Raw genomic sequence first — 25,655 nt, forward strand, 5'->3', positions numbered from 1 at the left:
TCTTTGTGGTATTTGCAACCATCACAGCCGCGTCCTCACCCATTCTGTTTCTATGTTCGTTTCCCACTTTTGTTCATGGCACACCTCGCATTCCAGTGCTACATTACTAAATTAACTCTTTGGTCTCTGGGCGGTTTATCATCGCGTTCTAATTGAGCTGATACGATCCGGGCCTACCCCACTGACACAATAATTGTTTCTATCAAATGACTACGTATTTCATATGGTAGTTCTTGTACCACACATCGCACCGCATTTCCCTCGTCGTAGTGTGTGCAGATACTGGCTTCTCTCCAGTCTGTTACAGGAACTAACGGCAAGTTCAATCCACTCCTCTGTTATATAGACGATTCTATACCGAAAATCGAACAACGTCTCGCTTTCTCTTGGACCAATATCTGTTTAAAAACATTTCTTCAAATTATGCATACATAAAACGCTCCTTTTCTGACTGTTTACGCCACTTTCCTGCATTGTCGTCCATTTGATTTTAAAGTGTTGTGTCTAGGAATCCTGCATACTCGCTTCGCTAGCCAATCCATCAAACATCTCGTACTAATGAGTTTCATCACCACAACACACTTATAATACTTAACTTTCACATGTGTTGCAAGCAGAGGGCAACATACAAAATAATCAATTTTTTCAGAATAGAAAATCACTAGTCTGTGCTACATAGAGATTCCTAACGAAGTTTGACACTGCTATCCAAGTGCGCCGCCAGTCGGTCGCGGCGCTTGTGTTCTCTCCACATAGGGGCCACTGCTGTAGCGTTGTCGTCCTGGAGGGAGGTGCGGTCAGCGTGGGATTGGCTCACCTCTTCTCATACTCTTCTCTTCTCTTCTTTGTCGTTCCCGACTGGCGTGCCGGTGCTGATTTTACGTTGCAACATTCCTCCTCCCCCCCCCCCTCACCCCAAAGCGTCATAGCATATGTGGTGCATGACAACAATGGGTGGGGGGGGGGAGTGGGGAGAGGGAGGAGCGTAGACGCTCTTATGGGCAGGAAGCTGTGGCTGCAGGGGCGTCAGACTTTTTGTTGTGTCGCGATCACAGATTTCGTTCGCCATTACAATTTCTGAGCATCCTATCCGGTAAATGGTAAATAACACCTGATGAATACAATAATCATATGTTGATGATGTATTATAATGCGATAAAACGTATTCTAGTCGATCCGAGCTAGTCGCAGAGAAAACAGGTGGTGAACCGCACGCGTCTTCGGCGGTGTAACAACTTGTCATCGCTGATTCCAGAGATGCTGCATCACCGTCGCGACTATGCCGGCCGCTGTCGACGTTACCCGACGGCCGGAAGGAATAATAATTTAACTGTCAATAGATGGCGTGGCTTTGTGTGTTTGTTCATGTAAATGTTTCCCGTTGTATGACATGAAAAAACGATTAGTTCCATAGTAGACCTCTACCGGAGTTGGTCTAGGGTGGATATAGTACCAACCCACTGCGTGTTGTATAGAGGAACCGCAACTGGTGTTTAAGGCTTGGGAGAGGTGAAGGAGTTTGGCTGGTGAAATCAGTGTAGTATTTTGTGCAGTTTACGGAGACAGCGTGGTAACTTTGTTCTTTAGGCCCCTGGTGATAGACGTAGCTTCGACTGTACGTTTTCTACCCCAGGACGTGCTACGGAATGTATGTAGGTTCCCGGATTTTAAACTACTCGCAGATTACACACTGGTTTGGCGAAATTGTGCTGTCTGGCGGTTCGCGAGGAAGGAGTGGTTATCCTGCTGTGACAGATGAAGCGTGATCCGTGTCAGGAAGAGAGTTTGGCATTTGATGATTTTTTGGGAATCGGTAAAACCCGATATCCTGTCCCTGTTGTATGATTGGTGGCTGCGTCTCTCCCAGAGATAATTGGGTAGCTAGCTGTTTTTGGTTTGTTACTGACTGGTTTGTATCGAGAAGGGAAAGCATCGAACACTTTTAGGTTGTTGTTTGGATGCCATGATTATACAGCGTATCTAGAATTGGCTTATGTGTATTCAAACGGTTTCACCTCGATATGAGAGATCGCACCAGTGGGGTGAGTTGCCAAGCGACGGGAATAGAAAGAAACTATTTACAAGCAACACATAACTAATAAAACATCTTGGCTAGTAGAAATGACGAGTGGCCTGATTTATTTTGGGAACTTTAGCGGGTCTCGTTGTGCTAACTCCTGAAGAGGCTCAGTTTTGTTAGAATTGTTAATTAAGGTTAAGGCGAAAGAACCGGTGGCGCTGATGTTTTTTTGGTTTATATTTTTGTTTGTTCTTGAATTTCCATTTCAGAGGAAAGGGGGGAGGGGCGGAGGGTGCAGTCTTTGCTAGCAATCGATCACTTGAGCTTTTATTGAGAAACCTAGCCCAAATAAAGACAAGTTTTCTTGGGTCAATAGAAAGGTTTACGTGTTGTTACTTAGTTTCTGTCGACTGTAATTCATTGTGTTGTAATTGCAAGTTTACGTGTCAGCGTAGAAGTTACGTGTTTGTAGGGTATTTAATTTCAAAGTGAAAATCAGAATTAAAGTTATTTGAAGTTGTTACGAAGTCAGCGATCATAATCACAAGCCTGTAGTGGTTGATCTGTGGAATACGTTTCTATCATTCTTTACGTAGCAACGTTAGACTGCACAGAAATAATTAGAATTATCGCTTCAGATATCTTTATCCCTGTATAAACGTTGTCCAAACACGAATTTAGTATGAATCGGTCTTTACACACACTTCATATTTGAGATGAATATTGTGGTGTCACCGCCAGACACCACACTTTCTAGGTGCTGGTGTTTATATCGGCCACGGTCCGGTAGTATACGTCGGACCCGCGTGTCGCCACTATCAATGATTGCAGACCGAGCGCCGCCACACGGCAGGTCTAGAGAGACTTCCTAACACTCGGCCCAGTTGTACACCCGACTTTGCTAGCGATGGTTCACTGTCTACATCGGTTCTCATTAGCCGAGAGGATAATTGAGCTTAGCCTCCAGTTACGTCATTTGCTACGATCTAGTAAGGCGTCATATTCAGTTACTATGTATCCTGAACAGATAATATTGTGAATCATGTACCGTCAAGAGCGACGTTCATCATTAATGGATTAAAGCTAAGTATCAAACTAATTATGTCCGCTTTCTGAATTCTAATTCCTTCTCATGTTCCAGACCTTACGTCAGTATAGTTCTTCCCTCCTCACGCCAGCCTACGTGAGCTAAAACCCGTGCATTTCAGCCTTCTCTAGGAACACGGTGTTGGCTCTTCCGCCAACACGACAAATATTAAAAGTTTTCAAAAGATTACGAGGCGGTTACAGACAGATTGTTCTGCCTTGGAAAGAAGTCTTTGCTTGTGTGGACAACTTCAAGATGTATTTACGATTTAACTTGATATAATGTACACAAGTATCGTACTGAAATAATTTTGGTGCCTTGTTTTGGACGATAGGGAGACTATGTGTGTTGACGCTGTATTCTGATAGTTTCGTGATTGCATGTAGATAGCGATTGTCAGTGTGGAAAAAAAAACGTGTAAAATGACTCTGAGCACTATGGGTCATAACAGCTGAGCTCATCAGTCCCCTAGAACTTGGAACTACTTAAACCTAAGAGAATCACACACATCCATTCCCGAGGCAGGATTCGAACCTGCGACCGTAGCGGTCGCGCGATTCCAGACTGTAACGCCTAGAACCGGTCGGCCACTCCGGCCGCCGTCAGTGTCATTTGGATATTTCGGTGTATCTATTTCTGGTGTTGTAGAATTGCTGTACGACCTCGAATTTTGCATATAGTGTAAATGCTATTTGTTATTGTCTAGCGTTTGAGTCTGCTGTCTCGTCAGTGTTTATTATCGGTGCAGTTGCTAATCACAAGAGGGTTGATCTGCCTTCAATCCGTTGTTTAAGAGTGCTACTACTGTACAAGATAGGCTTCCTTGTTCCTGCAATTTTTATCTGTTTCCTCTATTATTGATGCTTTCATTCATTCAGTATCTTCATTTTATTCCCTCCGCATTTCTTCCAAGGCTTTAATTAACTTTTCGAGAACAATATCGGTTCTCATCCTTGGTTTTGGCGTTTCTATGATTGCGTCATACATACTATCTTTGCTCACTGCTACTGTTTTGTGCCTTTTTATTCTGGATTCTGTTCTGGCTTTTATTGCTCGATGTGTGACTAAGTTCCCCAACGCTTTCGTGTGATATGCTGTTTTCAAAGGAGAATTCACGGCGCAAGTATAACTCCTCATGAGATACTTTTTTCCGTTTAATTTCGCATTCTGTTCGTTTTCGAGTGACCATATTTTTATCTTACCTGTTAGAAAGTTTTGTTGCATTTTTTTCAATTCCAATTTTACTGTTATGCTTCCTATATATTACACAAGTTCTGTCAATATTTAAATTGCTGAAATATCACGTTGCATCTCACACTTCGTAGGATATCCTGCACCGTTAAACCATTTCTACAGCAATTATTTTGGTTAATAGTTTACGGCAACATGCAACTCTTACGTTATTTATTTTCTGCCGCTGCTGGCTGCTGCACTACCGTCTTTGTGGTGTGGCATCTGCTTGATCGTTTGCCTGACCATGACGTCAGGTTCCTTGTTCCTTTTAGTGGCTGTTCCGTCGTTTCCAAATGTTTGAAAACTATTCTTGCACTGATTTCAGTCCTCTTACGATGGCTTCAGAAGATTTAAGCTGTTCGAGTTGTTTCATGTAACCAAAGCTAATTTTTCGTCTTATTTAGCTATGCAAGTCTGCATCTGAAAATTTGAACAGTTCGGTGAGGTCCCCGGTTGTCAAATGTAAAACCTCTCTCCACACTATTTGGTATTTGATTGTTACCTGCTATAGTGTGTCTGGTCGGAAAATTAGGCATCAGACATTCATAAGTAGCATTACTCCCAATGCATATTAACCGATAAGTAAAGTTGTCACCCTGTGTCACATGACCTATTTATTCTCACACAATGTTTTACACTCACTCCCTTACAGATATACTAATAACAACGAAGATGTTGCAATACGTGAACACTTTTGTAAGACACAGTTAACTCACTTCACTTTAAATTATGTCTATATTTGTACTCACTGTACTCATTCAACAATTACAGTCAATGATCTGTCACGTGCTTGTATGAGTTTACCATTCTAAATTCCTTACTGTGCGATCGCCTTTTCATGAAATAACAACTCCCTCAATAGGAAGTTAATTCTCGGCTGCAAATTTATTGTTTTCACTATGGTATCGTGTAAAGGTTGCGGCCGCTCACGAAAGTAGGCAATCCACAGATATGTCTTACTGCAATCCGCAGTGGCGGATGGGAAAGGCTGGAGAAGAAACACCGTCTCTCTCAGTACAGCAGTGCCCTCACTCGTATGTAAAGTCCAGTTTGTGACCCTAACTGAAGCAGTCAACATCGTCGAGGAGGTCCAGCGTCAGTCAAGTCTCACATGGACATGTACTGCCGTAGACATGAACATTCTAGTACAAAAGGAGAGTGTTTGAGTGTATCTGTCACGGCCTGTTTTAACAGTCAACGACAGTTGTAAATAATCTACGCATTCTTGTGGCAAAAGTACTGTATCAATTCAAGTACAACTGTTATTCACTCGTGTAATGAAATAACCTACTAACCATACGTTGTAGTTCAGTGAGCCTTCTTCCAGAGCAGTCAAAGGACACGACGATTGTAGTTTGGTATGGTCACAACACTAATCATGATCGGTTGTTTCACACACATCGGTATCCTGCTAGTGACCCTGGAGCGACTGCCTACAACCTTTCCACGAAAATTGTTCACTTTTAAGCGGGTTCTAAAGGAGTGAGAATCCTCGGGATGAGTCGTGAAGGCTTGCTCAGGGTCGACTGACTCACTCCTTCGGGTCAAACCGTCTCCACGTGCTGACGTGTCCCTTCTAAAATTGGGCGACATCTACATCTACATCCATACTCTGCAAGGCACCTGACGGGGCGTGGTGAAGGGTGCTTTGAGTACCTCTATCGGTTCTCCCTTTTATTCCACTCTCGTATTGTTCGTGGAAAGAAAGATGTCGGTATGTCTCTGTGTGGGCTCTAATCTCTGTGATTTTATCCTGATGCTCTCTTCGCGAGATACACGTAGGAGGGAGCAATATACTGCTTGACTCCTCGGTGATGGTATGTTCTCGGAACTTCAACACAAGCCCGTATCGAGCTACTGAGCGTCGCTCTAACAGAGTCTTCCACTGGAGTTTATCTATCATTTCCACAACGCTTTCGCGATCGCTAAATGATCCTGTAACGAAGCGCGCCGCTCTCCGTTGGATCTTCTCTATCTCTTCTATCAACCCTATCTGGTACGGATCCCACACCGGTGAGCAGTATTCAAGCAGTGTGCGAACAAGTGTACTGAGATTCAATTGCCATTCCCTGCACCAGGCGTCATTCGTTGCAGATCCTCCTGCATTTCAGTACAATTTTCCATTGTTACAACCTCTCGATATGCTACAGCATCATCCGCAAAAAGCTTCAGTGAACTTCCGATGTTATCCACGAAGTCATTTATGTATTTTGTGAATATCAACGAACCTACAACTCTCCCCTGCGGCACACCTGACATCACACTTACTTCGGAAAAGTTCTCTCCATTGAGAATGCCATGCTGCGTTCTGTCATGTAGGAACTCTTCAGTCCAATCACACAATTGGTCTGATAGTCCATATGCTCTATCTTTGTTTATTGAACGACTGTGGGGAACTGTATAAAACACCTTGCGTAAGTCAAAAACCACGGTGTACACCTGGGAACCCGTGTCTATGGCCTTCTCAGTCTCGTGGACGAATAGCGCGAGCTGGGTTTCTCCCGATCGACTTCTTCAGAACCCATTCTGATTCCTACAGAGTAGATTTCTAGTATCCAGAAAAGTCATTTTACTCGAGCATAATACATGTTCCCAAATTCTATAACTGGTGTACGTTAGAGATACAGGTCTATAGTTCTGCACATCTGTTCGACGTCCCTTCTAGAAACCTGTTCCCTTTTCCTATCTTTTAAAACGCTACGCTCTTCTAAAGACCTACGGTACACCGCTGCCAGAAGGGGGGCAAGTTCCTTCGCGTACTCTGTGTAAAATAGAACTGGTATCCCATCAGGTCCAGCAGCCTTTCCTCTTTTGAGTGATTTTCATTGTTTTTCTATCCCTCTGTCAGCTATTTCGAAATCGACGATTTTGTCATCTGTGCGACAATCTAGAAAAGAAACAACAGAGCACCGCGCGGGATAGCCGAGCGGTCTCTGGCGCTGCAGTCATGGACTGTGTGGCTGGTCCCGGCGTACGTTCGAATCCTCCCTCGGACATGGCTGTGTGTTTTTGTCCTTAGGATACTTTAGGTTAAGCAGTGTGTAAGCTTAGGGACTGGTGACCTTAGCAGTTAAGTCCCATAAGACTACACACACGTTTGAACGTTTTTTTAACTACAGTGCAGTCTTATTCTCTGAAACAGCTTTGGAAAAAGACATTTGGTATTTCGGCCTTTAGTCTGTCCACCTCTTTTTCAGTACCATTTCGGTCTGGACATTTTGTTTTGGTCCACCTACCGCTTTGACGTCAGGCCAAGTCAGTACATCCGAGTCGACGACTGCGCGGCGCTGCAGTAAAGTACCATAACGGTAAACTCATGAAAACACATGATGAATCATGTGTACAAGGTAATCGAGCTGCCGCTACTGATTCGTTTTATGCAACCCGCACTACGTCTGTATCAGTAACGGTATCCAGACAGTCGACAGCCACGTAAACGATATATTACGGCGAGAGCTCGAAGACTGACCAGATCGTGAACTGGCCAGCCGTTTCGCACTTTGGCCTAGAGGATTGGCCAAAGTCCGATTATTTGAAAGAATCAGCGTATATCGAATTCTGGCCAGCCGATCCGTAAATTGGCCGGAGATTCCTGGCCAAAACGCTATGTCGGGAAATCCCTGGCTAAATCGTACTGCGTACCGAGATAAGGCAACAATGTGCAGTAGGCAGTATTTCCCTTTCAATGTTAACTGTGCCCTGCACGTGGTAGCTGCTGCTTTCCGGAGAAGGTCCTGCCTGTGTGCCTTATTTTTCTGACTGACAAACTGAATTAATTTTAACTACTGTTATGTTTTCTGGTAACTTTCTTGGTGGTATTTGCGCATCTTTCCGATGCGGTAAGGGAATGCCGGTTAATTACGTGAGCTGCTTTTCTGTTTGTTTCTTGTGTGAACTTGTGAAGTTTTGTGAAATGTGATTACCGCCCCATCTACTCCCCCCCCCCCCCCCCCCCCTCGGCCATAGCCCAAACTTCAGTTCTGCCCTGGCCCTTTTAAATAGAACTTATGATTACCAAACATATTTAATGCTTGTATCGCATGTATTACATTTTGTACATTATTTCAAGGTTCATTTAACGACTTTAATTAAACTGATTGTTTTGACAACTGCCAAATAGCTATCTGCAATTGCAATTTCTGAAATATAATTTTTTCAAATAAGTAAATACAAATTAGGCGGTGATACCACCTACCCTAATTCCTCATTCACTCCATCGACATTCGTGTGGTTTCTCTCTGTAAACTGTATAAAACACTCTACTAACAAATACTTGAACTTACACATAAGCTGAAATACTTTTATTTGTTTTAAACATTGACGAAAAATACTTTAATAAAAGCTCTCTTTTTATAAACTGTATTAAACACGTTTTTAAGACTTGGAAATATCTTGCTTTAAACACACGAGGCCCCATGCCCTAATATTCTCATTTATAACCGCCGCACAGGCCGATAAAATGATTCCGAAAACAGTAGGCCTAACTGTTTAACACATAGCTAAAAAATTGACGTTTTACTGATATAGACTACTGTCACAGAACCTTACTATTCATAAGGCAGGATTGTCTTTCCGAGTCTTATCGTTACGTAGTATCTCAGTTTCCAAATTCACATTATAACAAAGAGGATCCTTGTCACAGAACTTGATCTTAGTTTCCTCTCTCAAAAGATTAACCTATCTATTTGATGTTTGTTTCGGCTAGTTTGCAGGGCAATTAACACACAGATTATAAACGTTTTACACAATAACATACGTTTGTGGGTTGCCGATTGTCACGACTCTTTCTCAACTGACTTGCGTGAATTCGTTCGCTCTGGCAGGGAACTTCTCAAATTAAATCTGGCTCTTGTGCGGCACGCCTTTTACCTCGGAGAATTGCGGCCGTATGGACGTGTAATGCATTCAGTTCGAATCACAGTCTACATACAGACTGATGCGTACATTAATACGGCCTATATTTGGTATTAATTTTATAAGACAAAAGATATCTTTTATAATTGTGGGGACTGTCTGAATTACAAAGTTTACGCGTGACTTTAACAGAGCTCCCCTTTGAATGAGAAGTAATTAATGGAGGTGCTTTAAATCAGTAATAGAACGTACCAGTACTAATTATTTGCTAGTAGGGTCCAGGATGGTCACATGTAATGGCATTCGATTTCAATTGTTCGTATCAATCTACCGTAGGCTGACTCATGGCTGCTTCACGCGGGAATGTATTCAGTTTCACCCAAAGCAGGTTCCTGGACACTTTGAATACATAGATAAAAAAAAAATACTGAAAAATTACAAGAAATAGATTCTGTACTTTTAAAGAGGACGTTAAACAGCCAAAGCGAAGCAGACGAAAGAGAATGTTAACCATTGTCGGGTAAGAAAATATGACGTCATTGAAGCAAACAGAATAGAAAAACTTTCTGCACCGTTAACGGGAGACACAGCTCTATTTTGTACGTGTACATACAGAAGAACTTTCGAAATACTGTACGATATACATTTCAAAGTAGGACGTGGAAGTAGCACACGGTTAGAAAAGGCATTGCAGTATAAGTGCAAAAAATGTCACCAAACAGGTCATTACTTAGTATCTTCGCTTTTGGAAACGTTGTCAGCCTAAGTTGTCTAATTCAAAGGAAGGTTTAGTTTCTAAACCTATAATATTCAAATAATTTGATTTAGTATGCTAGGTAGATCTGATAGATATGTAAAGTAGCCCTGACGGGGAGTAAAAGTTCATATTCATTTACTAAGATCACTGAACCAAGTTCACATGATTGCGACCCCGGAAAAGCAAGACAGCATAAGAAGTTGTTTACTTGACTTGAGTGACAATTTGGGCGTCCCTTAACTGACATAAGTTCAGTAACAAACTGAAATGCAATTTAAAGACATTCAAGTAAGGATATTGTGAAACATTTCATCAATAATTTAAGCAAACACACCCACATAGGCACTCCAGTTCATTCGTAAATCAACGAGGGCAGAAGTCAGTATTTCGACAGGTGACATGGGAACACACACTGCCTAGCAGCGCAAGCCAGAATACGACAGAAAGAAGTCTCGCTGTAACTCCGCAGTACCAGCTTACCTTTAACAACATTAATCCAAATGCCTCTAATAAGGTAATGGCCAGAAGAACACCAGCCCATAGCTACAGTGTGAGAAAGGTTAGGCCGGCTGGTGTGGCCGAGCGGTTCTAGGCGCTTCAGTCTGGAACCGCGTGACCGCTACGGTCGCAGGTTCGAATCCTGCCTCGGGCATGGATGTGAGTGATGTCCTTAGGTTTGTTTGGTTTAAGTAGTTCTATGTTCTAGGGGGCGCATGACCTCAGAAGTTAAGTCCCATAGTGCTCAGAGCCATTTGAACCATTTTTTTGAGAAAGGTTGAGCTCGTAAATGAAATGAAATGAATTGAAATGTCGTGTGGCTAGGGCTCCCCGTCGGGTAGACCTTTCGCCTGGTGCTAGTCTTTCGAGTTGACGCCACTTCGGCGACCTGCGCGTCGATGGGGATGAAATGATGATGATTAGGACAACAGAACACCCAGTCCCTGAGCGGAGAAAATCTCCGACCCAGCCGGGAATCGAACCCGGGCCCTTAAGATTGACAGTCTCTCACGCTGACCACTCAGCTACCGGGGGCGGACAGCTCGTAAACAGAAATAACGACAGTGAGTCCCTGCAGCACCTCCAGTTCCGCTGCTCGGCCGGCCCCAATGCAGCTGCCACACTCACACTACTTGCCGACGCGACTTCCGCGATCTCCTGGGGTCGCTCCGCCGAGGCCCGCTCGTCACTCTCTTTCCCGAGATTCCCGCACGGAATCCCAGAGGGCGCACCAACCCGCGCACCGCAAAGCAAATCGAAAGAGATCGAACACACAACACACCGGAACAATCAAATCGCAGGAGCACACGGCACAAATTTCGCAACCGATACTGTTTTTGTACTGAAACAGAACAATCTTAGACCCATCCAAATCGTGTATGACAGCACTGCTACTTAAACTCCAAGAAACACTGGAGACTGTTGGACAATTATGGCAGAAGTAAGGTATATTTTGGTCCAAAGATACCGTGTAACTCGTGGCGAATCCTCATTGTATTTTTCACAATATGGTTCCCTTTGCTAACGGTCTCCTAAATCTCTGAGTGGGAACTTGTATTGACTACATGGCTTTCTCCTGTCTGGATACAATCCCTGATACAGATTTAGTGCGGGTTGTATGAAACGAAACGCTAAGAGCAGCTGATTCGCCCTGTACTGTGAAAAGTTATTGAAGTATCTACGCAAGCAGAATAGAAATGTGGAAAACACAAGTCCGAAAACAATTTATTGGACTTCCCAAAAGGAAACAATAATACAAGCTACCTAAAGAACAACAAACTCGATACCAACTGCAGATCGTCACAAACATAATACAACAGACAATAATATAAAAGACCCGTCTCTTCAAGGGGAGAGATAACAATGAAATGTCGACTACAGCAAGTCCATCAGAAACTGATCGGCCAGCTAGAAGAGGCATCTGGCCGTGGCCTCCGGGGTGACAGCTCTGTATACTTCCAAGCGGTGCGTCGAAATGGCCTCAGCCTTTTTTTTGTGGGAGGTTGGAATTCAGCGTCACCGGTTGCTCATGCTGTTACTTTGTTGGTGGACGGTAAAACCCTTCCATTCGACAGTGATGCAATTCAAAAGACATCATTGTAGTGCTCTTTGAGGGTGTGGCGGTGGTACTTGAAGTCCTATAACACCCTCCGATGGTGAAAGTTGAGGCTGCAGGGAAGAGGTAACATAACGACGAACAACATCAGGTATCAGCATCGGAGATTTACGATGGTCGACACCAATCGAGTGGTCAAGTGAATACTAACTCTGCATGAGTGGCCGTAAGGAGGCTAAAGTTAACTGTGGTCACAATCGGAGTCCTCAGTGATGGTGAGAGAAACTGTGTATCGGTGCCACTGCCAGTGTGTCGTGGCGCCAGTGTTTAGAAAACAGACGCATCGGCCAGAGTTGCTACCACATGGAGGGCATCATAAGTTAAGCCATCGACAGTGCGGATGGGATGTTTGGTCTTCACTGTGCAGCCCTTAGCCTGCAGTTCGCCTCCTCCGGTTTTTTAAACCAGCGACCGTATCACGTAGGGCTTCTACTTTGACACAGAGACGCCTTTCCGCCTCTAGCATGGACGTCTTGAGAGTGGTCATGTCCGTTTCCTCGTGGAGGATATCTGCCCTTGTGAGGGGAGGGGCAGGAAGCAAAGCATCTTATTCAGCAGGCGCTGGAGGTTCTGCATCCAGGACGCAATAACTGTAGCTCACACAGTGGAGCCATAGACGAGGGAAGGGTGGACAATCTTCCAGTACAGCCACAGCTTGGTGCTGAGGTGCAGTTCCCTGCTGTGAGCATTGGGGACAACACTTTTATCAGCATGAGTCCTTTTTGGGTTACGTATTCTACATGGCGATGGAACAGCAGTGTTTTTATCCATCCGGACATATAGGTATTTGCTATCAGGAGACCATGGGACTTGGATGCCTGATATAGTGATGTTGTTGTGGAGGATGGGGCGCGGTTTAGTGAATTATACTGCCGTAGTTTTGGCGGCATTGATGGCAATCTCGTTGGAATGTCACCACGTCCAGCTGTCTCTGGAGGCGGGAAATAAACTGGTCTGTGTTGCAGCCGATGGTATGGAGTGCCGTACCATCGGCATATTGCGCCAAGTGGGAAGATTGGCATATCATTAAGATGAATGTTGAAACGGTTGGGAGTCAACACAGAGAACTGAGGAGTGCCCATCGACATGTTACGTAAGCTGGAGCATCGACCTTGCTGCGTAACCAAGAAAGTCTTACCGTCTGTGTCAGCATTCTGTACACAAGATTGTCCTGCCATATGTTGTCATACGCGTTTTGCCGGTCCAGGAAAACAGCTGGCGTCGACATGGTGGAGTTAAAGCCCTTGCTGAAATGTTCTGTAACCCGACGGACTTGGAGTTCGGCCGACAGGTGGGAGGCGAATCGAAACTATCCCGGGGTAATGGTTCCAGCCGCCGCCAGAGGCTGGAAAATGCGTTGGAGGATTAAAGATTCTAGAACCTTGGCGATGATATTCAGAAGGCGCACGGACCTGATGATAGTAGGGACCATAGGATACTTCGAGAACTTTAGGATGGAAATCATCCGGACCTACTTCCACTGTGGGGGAGAGCTGGTAGAGGTGTTCATTTAAAATACCGTCAAAACCTGGAGCCGACTGTGCACGCTTCAGCCGGAGGATCCCCCGAATTTCCGCTGTGGACGTACGTTGAGGGGCAGATAGAGGCGGTCTTTGTCTGAAAGCGGCAATAGCCGCTAGAATATCGTATTCATCTTGTAGTTCATCAGGTGTGAGGTCCTGGATGAGTAATCAGTTTTGGGCCTCACACGCTTTGGCCAGAGTGTCTACCACATGGAGGGCATCATACGTTAAGCCATCGACAGTGCGGAGGGGATGGTTGCTCTCCACTGTTCAGCCCTTAGCCGGCAGTTCCCCTCCCTATGAAGCCCCTTTGACGGATGTATCTGTCTGAACTACTTGCGATCACGTGCATGGCGTATCAAAATCTCTCTGGTGAAGCTGTTCTCTGCCGGCTCCACGATTGGGTAGCGGTGCCTGACAGCCGTTGGTGGAAGCCTCGTGATGAAATATGTTGTGGCCTCCAGTAAATATGTGTGTTGACAGACCAGACTACTGTAGGTTTCCCGGCTGAATATAAGCCCTGTGAAGCAGGCATCCCGTAGTGGTTGAACGTGAAGTGGGATGCCGATGCAGTAGGCGCTACGTTGTATGAAGTGGGCAGACACAGCAGTTATCATCCTGTTATACTCCTCTGGGGTACCCAGAGCAATTTTTATACCTACATATGTCTCTGCACTAAGAATGGCTTGCTGTGTCGTGTTTGGCAGGAACCACACATCTGACCTGTTCTTTCGGGTCGTATTTTTTCATTAGCTTGGATCCCGGTATCTGCTGTTTTCAGTGTCTCGCGGACGAACAGAGCGAGGTGGGTCATACGATAGCTACTTGAGGAAACCTTGTGGCAGTATGGGTTGAGGGAGAGGGGGGACAGTGGAAAGAGAGAGAATAAGGTAGTAAAGAGAGGGATGGAATGGAATCAGAAGGAGAAAGAGGGGGCGCAGGTGCTAGCGGAGCAGCTACCTGTTGTCGGTCCGGAAGCGGTCAGGCTGCAGCGGCTGCACCTGCTGTAGGGGCCATTCTATCGAGCGGGCGCGCCGGCGGCGCTCCTCGTGGACCCATAAAGAAAGCCGGGCCGTTCCCGCGGCGCTTTACCGCGCCACACAGGGAACACACATTGTGTGCAGGGCCCGGCGTGACCCGAGACACAAGCTGGTCTCACCGTGACCTCATTGCACTTTTACTGCCGATACTGGCCTTTGTTAACACAGAGACCCACCTAGGAGTTGCAGATATTGCGGAGGCAGTCGGTTGGGTAGGCAGCAGAACAGTATTACACCGACACCGACAATTGACTAAAGCGGTCACCAGGTCACCCGCTCCCGTTGCGAACTGCCTCCCTAATGGCTTACAGGAGTTACAGAAATGTTGCTATAAGTATTACATGTAACTATCAACAAAATCCAAAAATTTAAAATGCCATCATAACATATTGAAAGCTACAATCTTAAGTCAAAGGTTTCACACTATAAGTGAAGTACTAAACTTTGAGACAGTCTCCATACTGCATTCGTTCACTATTTTGAGAATGAGATCACTTAGAAAATTCCAACTATCTGTTTACTCAGTTTCAACTCTTTTAGGTATCTTTTCTCGCTCATAACCTTCGCAAAATAATAACAGGAAAAATGTTCATCGCTTACTACTATTTCACAGTTCACACAGTAAAACTTCGGCATAAGGCATAACGTTTTCATTTAGCACTTATTTATTACTGACAGGGGGAGATCACTACGGTCGGATCGAGGACTTGCTTCTAACGTTTAACACTTTTAATGGTCCAATAGGAGAAAATAATGTACAAGAACGCAGTTTCGGAAAAGTCGGGAGGGAAGTTTTACGTGTTGGTCAGGTACCACTGCGTGGGTTCGGCCATGTAGTTAGTGTCCAAGCTTTATAAACAGGGTATCACTCGATCGAGTCCCGCTCATGATCTTTCTTTAATTTATATTTTTTCCAACGCTAGTCATATTATTCCTTTCATATTAGATTTAAAGAGTAATATGATGAAAAGACACGTTTATGTCCATGAAATTCTACTAAAATTCGAATATTATTTCGTTATTTGCTAAATTTTATTATCACAGCAAATTTTACATTAATAACTATCAAAATGTAAACAACCAAAAGCATAAAGTCTTCCCGCAAATTTAAGCCTGTCGCGACCTCCGAAATCTGTCATACGTGCAACTGGGTAGAGTAACCAGAACGCCTTCGAACCTGACTGCAGACACAATTTTCAAGGACGGTGGACAAGCTTGGAAATCTCAAGTCGTACATCGACCAATCAAGGGGAAAAAAACTTTATACAGTAATAAAATGAATTACAATGGGCTATGTCAGTAAATGACGGCAAGGCTATTAATCGTCGGATGTGTTTCGACATTACCAGTTACACGATGATATTTTCCATACAGACAAATTGCTGTTTGTGTTCTGTTCTTCGTGGTCTTTAATCCAGAGAGTGGTCTGATTCAGCTCTCCATGCTATTCTGTCCCGTGCAAGCCTCTTCATCTCCCAATAACTACTGCAACCTACATCCTTCTGAATCTGCTTACTGTATTCGTCTCTTGGACTCCTACGACTTTTACCCACCATGCTTCCCTCCAGTACTAGATTGGTGATCCCTTGATGCCTCGGAACGTGCCCTACCAATCGTTCCCTTCTGCTAGTCAAGATGTGCCACAAATTCCTCTTCTCCCCAATTCTGTTCGCTACCTACCAATTAGTTACGTGATCTACCTATCTAATTTTCCGAATTCTTCTGTAGCACCGTATTTCAAAAGCTTCTCTTCTCTTCTTGCCTAATTTATCGTCCATGTTTCACCTCCATTCATGGCTACATTCCATACAAGTACTTTCAGAAAACCTGACACGATGTCAACAAATTTCATAAACGCTTTCCTTCCCACTTTGTATCTTCTCTACTTCGGCCATCTTCAGTTCTTTTGCTCCCCAAACAGCTAAACTCATTTGCTGCTTTGAGTGTCTCATTTCCTAATCTAATTCGCTGAGCACCAACGGATTTAATTCGGCTACATTCTATTATCCTCGTTTTGCTTTGGTTGATCTAATGAGGGCCTCATTTCAAGACACTGTCCATTCCGTTCAGCTGCTCTTCCAGGTCCTTTGCTGTCTCTGACACAATTACAATGTCGTCGGCAAACCTCAAAGTTTTTACTTCTCCTCCATGGATTTTAATTCGTGCTCCATATTTTTCTTTCGTTTACTTTACTGCTTGCTCAATATACTGATTGAATAAAATCTGGCATAGGCTACAAACCTGTCTCACTTCCTTCTCAACCTCTGCATCCCTTTTGCGTCCTTCGACTGTTATAACTGCCACCTATTTTCTGTACCAATTCTAAATGGCATTTCGCTCCCTGTATTTTACTCCTGGCACCTTCGGAATCTGAAAGAAAGCGTTCCAGTCAACGTTGTCAAAAGCTTTCTCTTAGTTTACAGACATGGTAAACATAAATTAAAAATGTCATAATCGTCGATATGTATCAGGATTATTTGCTCGAACATTATGAATTACCTCCAAGGAAACGGCCTACTGACACACAATCAACGTTGGTTTATAAAAGACCGTTCTTGTGAAACACCTCTAGCTTTTTATTCGCATGGAGTGCTGAGTGCTATTGACAAGGTATTTCAGATCGGTTCCGTGTTTCTGGATTTCCAGAAGGCTTTTAACACTGTACAACACAAGCGGCTTACAGTGAAATTGCGTGCTTATCGAATTTCGTCTGAGTTATGTGGCTGGATTTGTGACTTCCTGTCGTAGTAAATGACGGAAAGTCATAGAGTAAAACCGAAGCGTTTTCTGGACTTCCCCAAGGTAGTGTTATAGGCCCTTTGCTGTTCCTTATCTATATAAACGATTTGGGAGGAGATCTTAGCATCCGTCTTAGGTTGTTTGCAGGTGACGCTATCGTTTATCGATTACTAAAGTCATCAGAAGATCAAGGCAAACTGCAAAATTAATTATAAAAGATATCTGAACGCTGTGAAAATAGGCAGTTGAACCTACATAAAGGAAAGTGTGAGGTCATCCACATGGTTACTAAAAGGAATCCGTTAAACTTCGGTTAGACGATTAATGAGTCAAATGTAAAGGCAAAAATTCACCTAAATACCTATGAATTACATTTACTAACAACTTAAATTGGAAGGAACACATAGAAAATGTTGTGGGGAAAGATAACCAGAGACTGCGTTTTATTGGCAGGACAATAAAAAACTGTAACAGATCTACTAAGGAGTCTGCCTACACTAGGCTTGTCCGTCATCTTTTAGAATAGTGCTACGCTTTTAGAATAGGATCCCAGATAGGACTGAGGAGTACATCGATAAAGTTCAAAGAAGGGCACTACGTTTGGTATTATCGCCAAATACGGGAGAGAGTGTCACTGAAATGATACAGGATTTGACGTGGACTTCATTAAAAGAAAGGCCTTCTTCGCTGTGACGGAAACTTCTCACTAAATTCCAATCACCAACTTTCTTCTGTGAATGAGAAAATATTTTGTTGACATCGACCCACATAGGAAGAAACGATCACCACGATAAAATAAGGAAAATAAGAGCTCGTGCGGAAAGATAAAGGTGTTCGTTCTTTCCGCGAGCTATACGAGATTGGAATAATATAGAACTGTGAAGGTGGTTCTATGAACCCTATGCCAGGCACTTAAATGTCATTTGCAGAGTATCCATGAAGATGTAGATGTAGATCGGTGCCAAAAATTGGATGTTTTTTAATAGAATCTTGACAAGAAGCAATTTCTCGTTACTTATCACTCAAATATGAACAAGTTTGAGGCCGCTTTGTAAAGTTTTTAACTTTCCTGTCGAAATAAATGTCGCATAATATTTCTATTAATAATATGAATTAATAAATAGCGAAAAAATGTGTGAAAGTTTAAAAATATTTCACGCAAATACACCTGTTTTCTCATCGTATTACCTTCAAAATGTAGTATGTACGAAATAATATGACTTGTGTTGAAAAGAATATAAATTAAAGATGAGCGGGATTCGATTCAGCGATTAACTGACTACAGAGCTTTAAAGCTAACGACATGACAACAGACAGCTCGGTCCATGGTTGCAACGTACCGATAAACGCGTAAAACATTTTTTGCGGTTTTCTCGAAGTTGCCTGAGTAGTACATTTCACTACTTGCACGTTACGTTGTCTTAATGGACTTCCAGAAGTGTACAAATTTTGAAGTATATCCGTGATCTCTCCTTGTAAGACTAATGCAACTTTTCACAGAGACTGTCATATATACTGCTAAATATACCTGCAATAATACGTCACTGCGTGGCAAATAGTTCAGGAGGGACGGCGTCATAATTGTTGAAAAGCATGGAAGAATTTTTTACTTAACAGAGAGAGTAAGTTATTCCTATTAAATTAATAAGAGTACAGTGTCTGATAATGGGAGCACTTACAGATTTCCAACAAACTTTGAGCATAATTTCAAACCTTTTGAATCTTTTCTCGCTTTCAGTGTTTTGCAAGCTTAACGTCAAGAATGTAACACATTAACTCATTTATAAAACGGTGTTTGGAGCACATTCGTGGAGTAGCTGTACATGGTGAAGAAACATTCGTGCACTCGGACTTCGCAGCGCGATTCATCACGTACAAGCAATACAAAACTGCTTGTCGCAAAATTTCGTCCTGCATATATTTCCGGCAGTAAATGGTTGTTAAAAACTGGTAACAATGCAATTACATGTACGGTAACTACCTCTGTCAGCAAAGCAGACTACTATTGAACAAATGGTGAGTAGGTAGCGCATCGTGCCAGCGCGTAAAAGGTCGAGGTTTCGATTCTGGGTTGAGGCGTCTTTTAATAGATGATTGCAATCTGTCATATAATACTATAATATACAACTTTTTTTAAGCCACACGTATCCGATATTTTCACAGTACATTCCTAACGAAATCTAATGGACCTGAACGAGGCAAGAATACTATTTGGAAGCAGGGAGGAAAGGTACACAGAAAACAGGTTTGGGACCTAGCAGAGGCAGTGGTGGGAACAATTAGCACCCACGACGTGAAAAATGCTGCTTTAAATGCTGACCAATAAAAACTACTGTACTTCCATTTCTGTGTTCATAGTGTGTAACTGCGAATGTTTTGTAGAAGACCTACTGTAAGCGCTGCATGAGGATGAAAACTCCAGATACCGTACCATGCAGACTACATTTAGGAAATGAAAGCAAATTCTTCTCGATTCAGAAACAAACCCTCGATCTATTGCAGGAAACCTAGAACTCTATCCTGTGAACCATCTGCACAGCACTACACGTGCTTTCTGAGAGATGTAGTCAACGTAAACGTGGATTCCAGTGTTTCCAGACTGCCAATATTTGACGTCCCTTTACTGTCTGAAATACGCGCAGGACGAAGTTTCGTGGCAGACATTTTTGTGTTGCTAGTATGTCAGGAATGGCGTCTGCGAAGTCCGAAGGCGAGAATTTTTCTTCACCCAGTGTTTATAAATAGAAACGTATTAAGTTAACACATTGATGAAGAAAGATTTTAGTAAGGTAATTAAAGCGTAACAAATTTAACGTATTGACCAAAAAAAACACGAAATTCTGGATGTAGGAAGTGGAATGTCATGTCTCCAAGGGGACCGTACAAAATCAATCCCCATAAGTACGATAATTATATAGTATGAAACAGCAATAAAACCGCAAGCGCTCCGTACAGTACACTACATTGGCATATTTAAGTAGGGGGAATAAATCTTTACAAAAATTCTGGGACACAGAAAGGATGAAAATGGTAACTATAAATTGTCGCAACAAATAACTCTAACAAAAATTCGTAAGCTTCCAGACACATTCAATAAGAAGCCTGTTAGTTTCCTTGTAAGTGTGAAGACACTGCAACGCAATATATTAAGTAATAGAATCTGCAAATACCTCAACAACAAAAAGCACAGAAATCAATGGTTCGAATATACCTGCGGGAGCCGGCCGCGGTGGTCTCGCGGTTCTAGGCGCGCAGTCCGGAACCGTGCGACTGCTACGGTCGCAGGTTCGAATCCTGCCTTGGGCATGGATGTGTGTGATGTCCTTAGGTCAGTTAGGTTTAAGTAGTTCTAAGTTCTAGGGGACTAATGACCACAGCAGTTGAGTCCCATAGTGCTCAGAGCCATTTGAACCATTTGAACCATACCTGCGGGAGATGAACTTAACAGCAGAAAAATAAAGAACTTCAAATATTTTCATAAGAAAGATGATAAAAGTAAATGAATCGTCTACTAGGAACAAAAACGATAGCCTTAAGAGATAATGAAAAAGTACTGGGAACACAGGAAGAGAAAACTCATTCGAAAGTACATTTTCTCTCAGTAATTGTTTTGCAATGCCCACAGTTATCTGCAGACAACGCTAGAAGGAGAAAAATAAGACCAAAAATATGTAGAAGGTTAAAAAAACATACATTCACTACAACCGGAAAAAGACGTGCACGGTTTTATAACGCTACACATCATGTATTTACCCAGCAAATTCCGAATAAAATACACTTGGTGAGTCATTTCAAGATCAGCTAAGCCATATGTATAATTTACAAGTACAGAAGCGAAAACAAAATTTGGATGTCTTCGTAAACCTTCCACGTCTTTAAATAGTCATTTTCCTTTGGATAAAAAACTACAAATAAAAAAATTCCACCTATGGGATATGGAGATATCAATGGAAATTTCAAGCAGTGGCAAGTGCTCACTATAACGTTAAACAGATTAAACTACCGTTGAGTGGATCGTAGAGCTAGACATGAAGAATGATAAAAGTTTAATTAAGGGAAGAATCATAAAGAAAGATCCAGAAATGAGGAAGCAGATAGTTTTCTAATAGAGAAAATAAAAATTAGAAAGATTGTATAAGAGTAGAAATTAGTATCAAGCCAATAACAGGAAAGAAACATTTACCGAGCAATATCTACTTAAACAAACAGTTTTAGCTAAGACAGGACACAATCACACAGAAACTTGATTTCGCTAATGGCTATAATGTAGACAGTACGAGGATGACGCTCTGAATAAAGTAATCCATAAATGTCTCACTGCTACATTGGTGCAACGTGTAAAACGCTGAAATACTGGGGTGTTTACTGACTTTAACAGAGCTAATGGGTAACGCAAGACTTTATGCAGTGAGTTTAACGAAGGCAGCTGCTAGTGGCTGCATTAGTGCAGCGGAGCGCTCGCAGAGGGACGCCACTGTTCCGCGACAGCACAGGGCTATGGGACGTACGGCGAGACCTGGTCGCAGCTAATTGGTCACGCGCTGCGGTCCACAGTCTCTGAGCGACGCTCAGTTGTCTCCTGGCTGGGCGACCGTGGCGCCCCAAACTGCACTCTGACCGCATTCGGCATCCGTGACCGCACTCTGGCAGGTGGCGTTGGAACAGCTGGACCACCAATTTATTCCCAAATATTTTCTCTGGGTGTCCACAGTGGTGTCTATACTGACATCGAACATTTTAATATTTTGCACTGTCCTACATTATGGCGATGGCGATACTGCGCATGGTGTTCTAAACCAATTCATTGTAGGTTCAACTACACAAGTATAATACTAGTACGACCAAAAATGATAGCTATTGACTTTTGAAGTATTTAATCATTACTAGGGAGACAAATCATTGCAGTACTGTTTCGGAGATACGCTTCAGTGGAGTGAAAGGAACAGGCCAGCAGAAATGTTCTGAATTCACTCCTGAAGTACGCTTTACGCAGCGCAAGACATTCAGCATGATGCAGAACCTTGTCGAATACACTGACGGAAGAAAATCCCAGCTCCAAGAAAGAGTTGTGAGGGTACACGAAAGTTGGTAGAAGTACACTACTGGCCATTAAAATTGCTGCACCACGAAGATGACGTGCTACAGACGCGAAATGTAACCGACATGGAGACGATGCTGTGATATGCAAATGATTAGCTTTTCACAGCGTACACACAAGGTTGGAGTCGGTGGCGACACCTACAACGCGCTGACATGAGGAAAGATTCAAACCGATTTCTCATACACAAACAGCAGTTGACCGGCGTTGCCTGATGAAACGTTGTTGTGATGCCTCGTGTCAGGAGGAGAAATGCGCACCATCACGTTACCGACTTTCATAAAGGTTGGATTGTAGCCTACCGCGATTGTGGTTTATTGTATCGCGACATTGCTGCTTGCGTTGGTCGAGATCCAATGACTGTTAGCAGAATATGGAATCGGTGGGATCAGGAGGGTAATACGAAACGCCGTGCCGGATCCTAACGGCCTCGAATCACTAGCAGTCGAGATGACAGGCATCTTATGCGCATGGCTCTAACGGATTGTGTAGCCACGTCTCGATCCTTGAGTCACCAGATGGGGACGTTTGCAAGAAAACAGCCATCAGCACGAACAGTTCGACGACGTTTGTAGCAGCATGGACTACCAGCTCGGAGACCATGTCTGCGGTTACCCTTGACGCTGACTCACAGACAGGAGCGCCTGCGATGGGGTATTCAAAGACGAACCTGGGTGCACGAATGAGAAAATCATAGTTCTGTTTACGGAATCATAATGGACGCATCCCTGTTAGTCGACATCGCGGTGAACGCACATGGGAGGCGTGTATTCGTAATCGCCATACTGGCGTATCACCCTGCGTGATGGTATGGCGTGCCATTTGTTACACGTCTCCGTCACCTCTTGTTCGCATTGAGGTTTAATAATAAATAAGAAAATAAGAGTATGGGTAAGCTACTACAAACAGCATAGTGAACGCATTATTGCGGCCAAGACAGACGCGAAGCCCACACCTACTACAGTAGTACAAGTTTATATGCCAACTAGCTGTGCAGATGACGAGAAAATTGAAGAAATGTATGATGAAATAAAAGAAATTAGAACTACTTAAACCTATCTAACCCAAGGAAATCACACACATCCATGCCCGAGGCAGGATTCGAACCTGCGACCGTAGCGGTCGCGAGGTTCCAAACTGTAGCACCTAGCACTGCTCGGCCACCCCGGCCGGCAAGGGATAGCAGAATGGTGGACGGAGTATAGAGAGGGTCTATAGAACGGCGATGTACTTGAGGACAATATTATGGAAATGGAAGAGGATGCAGTTGAAGATGAAATGGGAGATATGACTGCGTGAAGAGTTTGACACAGCACTGAAAGGCGTGAGTCGAAACAAGGCCCCAGGAGTAGACAACATTGAGAGCCAGTCCTGACAAGAGTCTACCATCTGGCGAACAAGATATATGCGACAGGCGAAATACCCTCGGATTTCAAGAAGAATATAATAATTCAAATCCCAAAGATAGCAGGTGTTGGCAGATGTGAAAATTATTGAAGATTCAGTTTAGTAAGTCACAATTGCAAAATACTAACGCTAATTCTTTACACACGAATGGAAAAACTTGCAGAAGCCCACCTCGGGGAAGATCAGTTTGGATTGCGTAGAAATATTGGAACACGTGAGGCACACTGATCACATGACTTATCTTAGAAGCAAGATTACGGAAAGGCAAACCTACGTGTTTAGCATTTGTAGACTTAGACCGATGTTATTCAATCTTTATATTGAGCAAGCAGTAAAGGAAACAAAAGAAAAATTTGGAGAAGAGATAAAAACTTTGTAGTTCGCCGATGATATTGTAATTCTGTCAGAGACAGCAAAGGACATAGAAGAGTAGTTGAACGGAATGGATAGTGTGTTTAAAGGAGGATATAAGATAAACATCGACGAAATAAAATCGAGGATAATGGAAGGTAGTGGAATTAAGTCCGATGATGCTGAGGGAATTAGATTAGGAAATGAGATACTTAAAGTAGGAGTTTTGCGATTTGGGGAGCAAAATAACTGTTGATGGTCGAAGTAGAGAGGATATAAAAAGTAGACTGGTAATGGCAAGGAAAACAATTCTGAAGAACAGAAATTTGTTAACATCGAGTATAGATTTAAGTGTCAGGAAGTCGTTTCTGAAAGTATTTGTATGGGGCATAGCCATGTATGGAAGTGTAACATGGACGTTAACTAGTTTGGACAAGAAGATTATAGAAGATATCGAAATGTGGTGCTACAGAAGAATGCTGAAGATTAGATGGGTAGATCGTATAACGGTATTGAAGAGAAGTTTGTGGCACAACTTGACGAAAAGAAGGGATCCGTTGGTAGGACATGTTCTGAGGCATCAAGGGATCACCAATTTAGTATGGGAAGCCAGCGTCAAGGGGAAAAATCGTGGAGGGAAACCAAGAGATGAATACACTGAACAGATTCAGAAGGATGTAGGTTGCAGTAGGTACTGGTAGATGAAGCAGTTTGCACAGGATAGAGTAGCGTGGAGAGCTGCATCAAACCAGTCTCAAGACTGAAGACCACAACATCGACAACAATTTGATTTCAATTAATCATTGTTGGTGTGTAGTAGAGGAATAATGTGATACACAGACTCTGATCCTAAGATTAGCAACCTTCCTATAGTTTCTCCTCTTTCTTTTCTTCCTCCGCCTCCCATTCAGAGACAGTCTCCCGATCACCTGCGCCGACGACACTGCGGAGATGCGTCTGTACTACTTCATCATCCACAATATTCGCAACATAACAAACATAATAAATAGCTTCATTTGCAGCCTGTGCATCATGTATAATAGTATTACTGTGCACAAAAAAACGATTACCACCAAATTGCACTAAACAAAACTAAACTAACCTCCGTCGGAACAGGCCATGGAAGGCCCATCGGTACCGACCAGCCACCGTGTCATCCCAGCCCACAGGCGTCTCTATGTGAGGATATGGAAGGGCACGTGGTCAGCACACTGTCATTTTACGAGATCGGTGCCGCTACGTCTCAGTCAAGTGGCTCCTCAGTTTGCCCTACAAGGGCTGAGTGCACCCATCCAAGTGCTAGCCCAGCCTGATACCGCCTAACTTAGGTGATCTGACGGGAACGGTGTTACCAGTGGGGCAGGGCCGTTGGTACCAACTGGTAGTACTACACCTAAGTCACTGTCAGCCATTGTGCTACTCACTTACTCAAT

This window comes from Schistocerca gregaria, chromosome 3 (assembly GCF_023897955.1).
Source record: "Schistocerca gregaria isolate iqSchGreg1 chromosome 3, iqSchGreg1.2, whole genome shotgun sequence".
Classification (NCBI taxonomy): Eukaryota; Metazoa; Arthropoda; class Insecta; order Orthoptera; family Acrididae; genus Schistocerca; species Schistocerca gregaria.